The sequence below is a fragment of the Myotis yumanensis genome, unplaced genomic scaffold (genome assembly GCF_028538775.1).
Source record: "Myotis yumanensis isolate MYYU_CA2020_CCGP unplaced genomic scaffold, mMyoYum1.0.hap1 SCAF_9, whole genome shotgun sequence".
Classification (NCBI taxonomy): Eukaryota; Metazoa; Chordata; class Mammalia; order Chiroptera; family Vespertilionidae; genus Myotis; species Myotis yumanensis.
In genome coordinates, this window is record NW_027223760.1 from 17,336,309 (window position 1) to 17,347,569 (window position 11,261).

Below are 11,261 nucleotides of genomic sequence, written 5' to 3' on the forward strand. Positions count from 1 at the left end.
GAGTTCTCTGTTACCCCTTTTAGTAAATGAATATTTTTTACTAGAACAATTTTTTTTTTAATCCTCACTGGAGGATATTTTTTCATTGATTTTCAGAGAGAGTGGAAGAGAGAGAAAAAGACAGAGAGAAATATTAATGTGAGAGAAACACATCGATTGGTTGCCTCCTGCCAATGCCCCTACCAGGGCCGGGACTGTGGAGGAGCCTGCCACCGAGGTACATGCCCTTGACTGGAATCGAACCTGGGACCCTTAGGTCCACAGACCAACGCTCTGTCCACTGACCCAAACGGACTAGGGCTAGAACACAATTCTTTATATTAAACTAGAGGCCCAGTGAGTAAAATTCATGCATGGGGGTATGGTCCCTCAGCCCAGCCTGCACCCTCTCCAATCCGGGACCCCTCAGGGGATGTCCAACTGCTGGTTTAGGCCAGATCCCTGCCCAATCCAGGACTGCTGGCTCCTAACCACTCACTGCCTATCTGCCTGCCTGCCTGATCATCCCTAACCCCTCTGCCTACCTTTCTGATCACCCCTAACCATCTCTGCCTACCTGCCTGATCACCCCCAACCACTCACTTGCCTGCCTGTCTGATCGCCCCTAACCCCTCTGCCTGCCTGCCTGCCTGCCTGCCTAATTGCCCCTAACCGACCCCCACTGCCAGCCTGATCACCCTTAACCACTCCCCGCTGCTGGCCTGATCGCCCCTAACCACCTCTACCTCAGCCCCCTCCACCATGGCTTTGTCTGGAAGGATGTCTGAAAGATGTCTGATCTATCCAGTCTAATTAGCATATTACCCTTTTATTAGTATAGATGTTTCCTTAAAATCACTATGTAGTATCTGTTTTTTGATTGAGTCCGGACAGATATAAAACACGTCATTTATCCATTAGTCCTATAAAAAAAGAATGCAGACCTGAATATATAATGAAGACACATCAGACAAACCCCAAATAAGAGACTTTCTACAAAATAAGTACAGTAGGTCCTTGGGTTACATTGGAGATCCGTTCCTATGGCGCCACATAACGCAATTTTCGCCATAAGTCTAAACCCACCTACATAAGCACCTACATCACTCACATGGAGCACATACACAGCAGTAATGAAGTGAAACAGTAAAAAAAAATTAAAAGAAAGATAACAATTCCTGACCTTTACTTGTGGTAAATAAATAACAAAAAACATAAAGCACATATGTACATACATCGAAATGACAGAATTTTTCTTTTTTATAAATAAATGGGAGATGGCGATGTAACCATGAAATGGCATACATCAAGTCCGATGTAACCCAAGGACTGTCTGTACTTGTATTTTTCAAAATTTCAAGGTCAAATAAGATTTTTTGAAATAACAATTAATTGCAGTGTATGACTCTGGATTGGCTTCTATGGTTGGGAAATGGAAAGTAATTGTCACGAATATTTATTGGAACAATTGCAGAAATTTGGAGTATGGACAATGTATTAGAAAATAATATTATATCAATATTATAGTTCCTAATTTACATAATTATACTGTGCTAATGTAAGAGAATGTTCTTATTCTTAGGAAAAACACACTGATGTACTTAGTGGTAACATAGAACTTTCAAACTGTTCAAAATAATTGTGTGTGTGTGTGTGTGTGTGTACCACAATTATATTAAACTAAAGGCCCAGTGCACCAGTGGGGTCCCTTGGCCTGGCCTGTGGGATCAGGCCGAAACTGGCTCTTCAACATCCTCCTAGGGGTCCTAGATTTCGAGAAGGCGAAAGCTAGGCTGAGGGACCCCACCAGTGCAAGATCGGGGCCAGGGAGGGATGCAGGAGGTTGGCCAGCTGGGGAGGGACCATGGGAGAGCTCCAGGGTGTGTCTGGCCTGTGTTGCTCAGTCCCAATGGACCAGACCCCAGCAGCAAGCTCACCTACCAGTCAGAGCATCTGCCCCTGGTGGTCAGTGTACATCATAGCGACTGGTCAACTGGTCAACTATCTGCCCCCTGGTGGTCAGTGCACATCATAGAGAGTGGTTGAGCAGCCTTAGCATATCATTAGCGTATTACACTTTGATTGGTTGAATGGCCAACAGGACGACTGGACACATAGCATATTAGGCTTTTATTATTTAGGATGTTAATGATTACAGCATTCCAACAAGACGGCAGAGATTGTCACATTGGATAAAAAAGCAAAATTGACCAATATGCTTGTTATCAGCCAGCTGAGGAGAACCTCGGTTCTTGTCTTCTTGAAGGAAAGATTTCAATCAAGAAACAAAGTGCAGAAAAGCAAGCAAGAATTTGTTGACTTCAGCAAACACATGCAGTGGGGCCTTGACTTACCAGTTTAATTCGTTCTGAGACCGAGCTCGTTAAGGAGCTCGTTAACTCAAATGACTCTATCAACTCAATGCAAAATATCGGCCGAGAGACAGCTGGTATCTCAAAAAACTCGTTAGTCGGGACACTCCTAAGTCAAGGCCCCACTGTACTTAGGACAGTGAAACAAGGACCATTGCTCCCCTGGTTGCAAGTCTCATGGAGTCCCTTAGAGATTAGGGAATATGTGCCTGTGGGGGAAGGAGAAGGGAAAGGAAATGGCACAGGCATGCTCCCTGGAGGGAGAGCATGCCGGGACCTTCATTTTCAGGGGTTTTAAAAGCTGAGTGTTTAGAGAAGGTCTTAGGAGAGAATCAATAGCATATCCATCAGCGTTATGCTGATGCACCAAAATGAGATCTATTCTCTTAATTTGTCTGTGCTTGGATGTGGTTGGCGAATGGCACTAATTGGTTTATGTTATCCGTCTCCCAGAGCAGGGTGATTTAAGCCAGCTACACTCTGGTTGGGGAGAAGTGCAAACCATTTACTCTTAAGTATCCTTGGTTCAGGGGAGATAGGATTTACCAGGTGGCTGCAAACTGCTGTTTAACTCTTTGTCTTAGTTTCCCTATTCCACTTGTTCTGGAACTTTCCCAGCTTCTACTTTGCTATAATGTGCTGCCTAAAAAGAAACCCAATTTAAAAATAAAAATACAGCTTTAAAAATAATGAACATGGAAATACATACTATGTAAGTACTAATCAAAAGAGGTCCTATAAATTGGGAAATTTCAAAATATAAAGTGGTCATAGATAGAATACCTAAATATAAGAGCTAAAACTAGAAAAAAAAAGTAAGAGAAAAATTTGTGACATTTGTTAGGCACAGATTGCTTAGATAGGATAAAACGAAAAATTGATCAATTAAACGTCATCAAAATTAAGATTTTTTTCTCTTATAAAGCTTTTAAGAAAATAAAAAGCAATTCACAGACTTGAAGAAAATAAATATTTGCAGATTGTTAAATATTGAGGAATTTTGAGAGCCAGTCATTGCTAGCTGGAAAGTCACAGTGATAAGATTATTTACACCTTGGAAGTCAGCAAACACTATGAAATCAGGGCTTTTTTTTTTTTTTAGGAAAGTGGGTGACTGGTTTACCAGCACATCCCTGCCTATTGCTGTCACTTCCATTCATCTAATCTTTTCACCTTGGGGGCTTCTATCTTCCTGGGGATTCTAACCTAGCTTTAATAAGCTCTGAGAGCTGGCAGAAGAGGCAAATAGTGCCTTCTCTGTCCATCTGGGGTATTTTGGTTGGTCACGATGTCCAAAATGATTGCAATCTGGATGTCTTAAGAGATCTTAAACTGGACTTAGAGCTTAGTTATATGTGTGGGTGTTTTCTCCTCAAATCATTTTCATTACATACTCATATGGACTTAAGAAAAGCCTAATATTTAAAAGTTAGGAGGTCAAGAGAGCCCAAGGCAAAAGCTAAACAAACTCCAGCAGACTAAAAATATTGATGATATGACAAATGCACATAAAATTCACAGACATTCTGTACAAAGCAGTGAAGCTGTTCTGTCCTATGGAGTAGCAGCCTTGGAACCTGGACAAAAGGCACAAAGATGAATCCTTCAAACACTTTTACCAACATTTCAAAGCCAAGGTCCAAATACATTGAGCACCGCCACTTGTAAGCATTCCCATGGCTCTTACAAAACATCGCTCTGACTAGACTCTACCAAAAAAAAAAAAACCCAACAGCAAACATTAAGTGCCTCATCCCCAGTACACAGTGTTTCAAAACCATTATTCATGCCTCTGCTATTTATTCTAAAGACTTTTTTTTTCTAATTCAATGAGAAAACACAGTCAGATTGGTTTTGAAAGAGCGTTATTTGAAAAAACCTGGTAATTGTCATTGCCTTCACAATATTGAAAGTCCTTTTCAAAAACTAGATCTAGGTAGAAGAACTTGGTGAGCATTTGGAACTAACAGAATTTCTCATAAGTTAGCTGCTCGTGGGCACTGACCTTATTATTCTTTGATACACAGTAATCAAAGAACTCTTTATATTTCTATTGTGTGGTGTGTATAATCATGAATTTCCCATTCTTCAGGGATCAAACCCTGGATCGTCCTGAGGAATTCAATGTAGTTTCTTCTATAAATTTAAACTAGAGAAATCCCTGAAGACTCTTAGAAATCTGTGAAATGAATAGTCCAGGATAAATTAATGGGGTTATAATGAGAGAACTTAGCCTGAAATGCAAGCACACAGGCAGGAGTCCAGTGGAAAACAAAGGCAGGTGGCACTTTGGTGGGGGCAGACACGGCAGTTTGAGCAGCCTCATCATAGGAACCAACCAAGCAGAAATAATAAAATGTGTCTGGACTCAAAGCAGGAGGCATGGGAAACCAAGGAAGGGCCTGCAGCAGCAAGGTGTATGAGCGCATGGAAACAGAGAAAGTTCAGCATAGGAACAGAGAAAGCACACACAGAAACAGGGAAAGTTAAGCTTCGTTGCTGGGCAAGAACTGAGGGAATCAATCAGGAGATGACACGGTTAGATATAGAAGTAGGCTTGTAGCAAATACGCACCCTGAACTACAAAGCTTCACAGGGCAGCCCATTATTGGACCCCCATCCCCGTGAGGGGAGTCTGAATCTGCTTGTAATACATTTTCCACACTTTTGCTTAAATCTTCTGGTCCACAGAGCTCATTTTTCAGTGTCTTGAGACCCGACCCCGGGGGGAATAAACCCTCGGCTCACCATTCCAGTTATCAATAAGACCTATCTGTTCCAAAATTATGAAGCAGTTCTAGGTAAAATCTCTCTACCCCTTTATTTTCCTTCTCTGTGTCCTCTCAGGCACAGACTTATCTAAAGCGAGAGTTTAATCCTAGAGACATCCCTGTGATGGGTAGTATTATTTGACAATTTGGCCAGTCTACAATCCCCAGTAGTTCAAACACTTAATCTAGGTGCTACCGTGAAGATATTTTGTAGATGTGACTAAAGTCCTTAATCAGTTGACTTTAAGGAAAAGAAATTATCCTAAATTATCTGGGCTAATTTACAATTACTGAAATCTCATTGTGGCTTTAATTTACATTTTCCTGATAATTAGTAATTTTGAATATCTTTTTATTTAGCTGTTGGCCATCTGTATGTCTTCTTTGGAAAAGTGTCTATTCAAGTACTCTGTCCATTTTTTAATTGGATTGTTTGTTAATGAAGGTCTGTCCTATGCCCAGGCTTTCTCCCCAAATCTAATCCAATCCCTTTTAATGGTCCTCTAAGCCATCAGAGGTGTTAGGAAAGACCAAAATTCCTCACTAAGAGTATTTTCTCAATTTTATCCCCAATTTCTCTTAGAAATGTTGCATTTTTATTTGTTTTATAACAAGCTGAGTCAATACAATGTGTTGGTCATGCAGGTGCAACTTCTCTAGTTTTCCAGCCCCAGCTTTCCCACCCTCTTGCCACTCCAGTGCTTTTCCATGTAGAAATCCTAAAGCTACACATGCTAAAAGTTGAATTCCACAATGTTGCTCAATAGAGAGAACCAAAAGGGCTCTTCAGAATCTGGAGGTAAGACCTGAGATTTGTAGTGAGATCGGTTTGAAAGCCAAGGGCCAGGAGTACATGAGATAACAAAGACAGGGTTAGAAGGAGTGAATGGGATGCTATCTGAATTGTTTTGGAGACAGACACTAATGAGATCAGTGAGGCTTTCATGGGATCTTTGTGATAGGTCTCACTTATTGCCCCAATCCATTTGAAGGGCCCAGGAAATGACCAAATGGAGGGCTTGGATCATTCACTTTAAGTTCCGAAACACAAGGACCAGGTTCTATTCATAGCGACATTGCCAAGCCAAACACCCCAACTTTCCACCTTTTTGTTTCCTTGCCTCCCCATGCGGGAGACTGAAACCATATGTGAGCATTAACAGGCAGTATAGTCCTGGTTCAATCCCCCCCCAGACTCTGCTTAATGAACTACCTCCAACTACCATCTTGTATTCTCACAGATCAGTTTCAGACAATTGAGAAAGATACGAATAGAGACTTGCCCTAGTTGCAGTGTAGGGGGTCACAAGTTCATATTCCATTTATGCCTCCAATAATTCTATTCGTTTCCTTTGCATTAGGTGTTCTGAGATAATGAATACTTCCATAGCAACAAAAACCTGACAATAATTGTTACCTTGATTTCCACATTTTCAAAGAGAAATCCTTCAATGGCGACCAAACCAGAAGTCTCAGCAATGAATGTACAATAATGGCTACAAGGTGAACAGTTTTTCTATTTTATTTTCTTAGCAACATCATTGATTGATTCTCTTAGAAAGGAATTCAGATGGGCTTAGATGATTTCTCCCCACTTGTATAGCGTGATATTAGCAATTAAAATACTCAATTGCTTTTGAAAACATAGGTATTTAGTGACTTTGGTAGAAATTTATTATATTCTGATACAAATGATTTATAAATGCAAATTTATTTTAAAACTCTCTCTCTCTCTGGTTACAATTGTCAAAGGATTCTGAAAGCAGACGGTATGTGCATAACTGAAAAAAAGTAGAAAATATTTCAGCTAAATATTTTACAGGTTGAATTCGAAGGTCTGCTGCTACTGTTTTTTGCGTTTTGTTTTTTTAAATCAACCACTTTTCTTATATGCTCAACACACTTCAGGGACAGCTTTCCTAACGTGGGAAACAATAAAACATTCTGTAATGATTTAGAGTCAAGGGAGGACTTACTTATCAGCCATAAGGAAATTGAGTACTGGCAAAATTTTTTTGAATTTTAAAAAATAATTATTTATGCCCTAACCGGTTTGGCTTAGTGGATAGAGCATCGGCCTGTGGACTGAAGGGTCCCAGGTTCGATTCCGGTCAAGGGCATGTAACTTGGTTGCAGGCACATCCCCAGTAGGGGGTGTGCAGAAGGCAGCTGATCAATGTTTCTCATTGATGTTTCTAACTCTCTATCCCTCTCCCTTCCTCGCTGTAAAAAATCATTAAAATATATTTAAAAATAATTATTATTTATTGTTGGAAGTATTAGATATGTCCTCCTTTTTCCCCTCCAGTCCACCCCTGCCCCCCCACCGTAGGCCCTCACTGCTCCATTGTCTGTGTCCATGGGTCATGCATATACGCATACAAAGTCCATGGTTGATTACTTCCCACCCTCCCACAATATTGAGAGTTTCAGACTCCAAGTGCAGCAGCTATGTCTTTGTAAGGGCTTAACTGGAACATAGGCATGTGCAAAGGGATCCCTGACAATTCAGAACTTTAGTAAGCTCAGCCTAAGTCCTGGAAGGACAGATATCTAATGTCTACTCTAAACATTTCTAAACTGACATGGTTGGGTATAACTTTTAAAATGATATACTTACATTTATTTCATTTTTCTGGACCTTGTGATTGTGGCTTTACAGAGCCAATAAATAGCACTTCTCTCTATCCTAATAGATGAGGAATCTGATAGAGATCAAATAATGAATTTAATTATTGGTAAAAGTTAGATGGAGCATATGACTTAAATGTTCAACCTCAATAAATTTCCTAACACTTTGTCACTATATTAAATTTACTGTTAGGGGACATTACAGTGAATCCAATGTACTGAGAGTTGAGACTGGCACCTGACCACTTTGAGCTCCTCGTGACACTGAAACAACAGGCAAAAGAGGGGATGACTGTACTGCTAGGGGTTGATTGATCTTGAGTGAAAAGGGATTGCTAGTACATAATGAGAGAAAAAGCAGTTTGTGTGAAAAACAGGAGCGTCTCTAGGACACCTCTATCATGTCTTCTGAGTAAAGTCCATGAAAAACAACAGTGATCCAATTTAAGTAAAACTGCTAATGGCTCAGATCCTTTTGGAATGAAAGCTAGAGTCACCTCACCAGGTAAAGAACCATGCATGATTAGTTGAGGTCAATGCTCAGGGCAGAGGACATATGGAAGGGGTAGTAGAAGAAGATAATTATAAATAGTAGCTATAAGCTTCTATTTATAAAATACTGGAAGCCCAGTGCACAAAATTTGTGCACTGGAGGGGTCCCTCAGCCCAGCCTGCACCCTCTCACAGTCCAGGACCCTTGCTCCTTACTGCCCACCTGCTCGCTGCTTCTTACTGCTTGGCTTGCTGCTCCTTGGCACCGCTGCAGAGGCAGGAGAGGCTCCCACCACCACCACTGCACTCACCAGCTATGAGCCCAGCTTCTGGCTGAGCAGTGCTCCTCCTGTGGGAGTGCACTGACCACCAGGGGGCAGCTCCTGCTTTGAGCATCTGCCCCCTGGTGGTCAGTGCGCATCATAGTGACCAGTCGTTCTGGTCGTTAGGCTTTTATTATATAGACTAGAGGCCCAGTGCACAAATTCGTGCACTGGGGGGGTATCCCTCAGCCCAGCCTGCACCCTCTCCAATCTGGGACCCCTAGGGGGATGTCTGATTGCTGGTTTAGGCCCAATCCCACCTGCCGGCCTTGTTGCCCCCAACTGCCCTCCCCTGCCGGCCCGATCAACCCCAACTGCCCTCCTCTGCTGACCTGATCGCCCACACTGCCATCCCCTGCCAGCCATCTTGTGGCTGTGGGTGCCACCATCTTTGAAGGCGTGGCAGCCAATTAGCATATTCCCTCCTTATTGGCTGTGGGCACCGCCATCTTTGAGGGTGGGGCAGTCAATTAGCGTATTCTCTTTATTAGATAGGATGACCTATTGCAAAAATGAGGACTGTAATAGTTATGAGTAGTTTTACTTATTTTCATATTAATATTTTTTCTTCCTTCTTTCACAACTTTTTATCTAATATAAAATGCAGTAATAGTAGTTAAATTCAGTATTTAAGTTAACAGAATATCAAAGTGGAGTGTGAGTCAGCTGAGAGAAGAATTAACACCTAAAGATAAAAAAGAGACTTGCAATGTTTTTCAGTTGTATGTGATATGGTTGTAGCAAGTTAGGTGGTAGTATGACTATTTTATTATCATAATTTGAGATTAACTATAGTTTTAGAAGATGTATATAGATGCCAAGTTAACAGGGATTTGATTGTGGTGACCTGTTAATTTGGTTAGGTTGAATTCCATTTTTTATAAATCCCTTCCATGCTGATTAGGGTGGGACAAATCTGGAAGCAGAAATATATAGATATAGATATATAATATATATGTGTGTGTATATTTGTAAATATATCCATAAACATTTATATATCTATTTATAAGTATATCTACATCTATACATATTTATATCATCCATCTACCCTTCCTGACTACCTGGGCTCTGGACTTCAAAGTCCAGTATCAGATGTGATGACAACAGTTTTATAGGGACAGCTTAACCAGCTCCCACAACCGTCCCCTGAAATCAGATCCCTAAAACAAATCTTTTTAGATAGAGATATAGATCTTTCAATGGTTCTGCTTCTCTAATTAAATCCTGACACAATATATTTCAAAGGAGCCAACAGAATTTGCTAACATGTTGAGCTTAAGAGTACAAGATAAAGAGGGGCCATGAATGGCTACAGGTTTTTTGCCCCAGAAGCTAGAAGAATGGAGCTGCCATATACTATGAAGGAGAATGCTGAGACAGAACAGATCTAAGGGAGAAAGTCAAAAATATGTTTGTAGCTATGTTATATGTGAAATGCCTACTAAATATCCAAATGGAAGTGTCAGGTAACCACCTGAATTTATAAGTCTGAAGTCCAGGTGAGCTGGCCTAACTGCAGATAAAAATTTGACATCCATCCCCAATATTAAGTACTTCAAAGTTAAGTACATACTTTGTAGGGTACTGAAGTATCCCAACTACCATAGATAGAACATAAGCCAGGCGCATGAATTAAGTCACCTTGGGAGTAAATGTAGAAGGAGGAAAAAAGTGATTTGAGAATGGAAAACTGAAAGAGGAAAAAGAATTGGAAAAATAAAAAGGATTCACCAAAAGACATTAAGAAGGGGTGGAAGGTAAGTCTTCCCCTCACATGCAGTATCATTTAATGGTACCCAGTGGGACACACATTCCACACAGTGTATTATAGGATTTCTTTGAGATACTTCTTAAAGAATCTGTCTGATTTTATACAAATATTCACTTGATTTCCCTATTGGGATTCATTTTTATTACCATACAGGAAAAAAAAAAAACCTTTGGCCCCAAAAAGGAAATCTGAGGCACAAAGAAATTATAGTCTCCAGTAGCTGTTTTGCAAATATATTTCTGGATTTTTAAAAATTTATTAACTTTATTGAAGTAACATTGTTTAATAACATTATGCAAATTTTAGGCTGTTCCTTTAAAAATTGAGAATAGAGGTACCGTATGATCCAACAATTCTTCTTCTGGGTATTTACCCCCAAAATATGAAAACACCAATTCATAAACATATATGTGCCCCTATGTTCATTGCAGCACTAATTACAATAGCCAATACATGGAAGCAACCTATGTGTCCACCAATGAATGAATGGATAAAGAAGATGTGGATACAATGGCATAGGATTCAGCCATAAAAAAGATGAAATACTTCCATTTGCAGCAGCATGAATGGATCTTGAGGGTATTATGCTAAGTGAAATACGTCAGATGAAAAAGGACAAAAACTGTTTGAATTCCTATTTTTTACTTCAGTTTCCCTGACACGTCAGTCAGCAGCAGTGGCTCTTCACTGGTGCCCTCCAGTTTGCGGAGCCCTGCTCTCACGCGTTTTGTGAGTCAGACTTCCCTATTTGAGGTTATCACTCAGAGCTGTAGCTGGAGGTCAAGGGGACTCAGACAGGCAGGCCTATGAGTGAAAGCTCCCAAACTGAAAATGCTCCGCATGAGTCAACTTGCTTCTAAGATTGGGAAGTGCACCTTGTAAGTCAGCCCTATGTGGAGCACAAAGATGACACTGGCCAGCG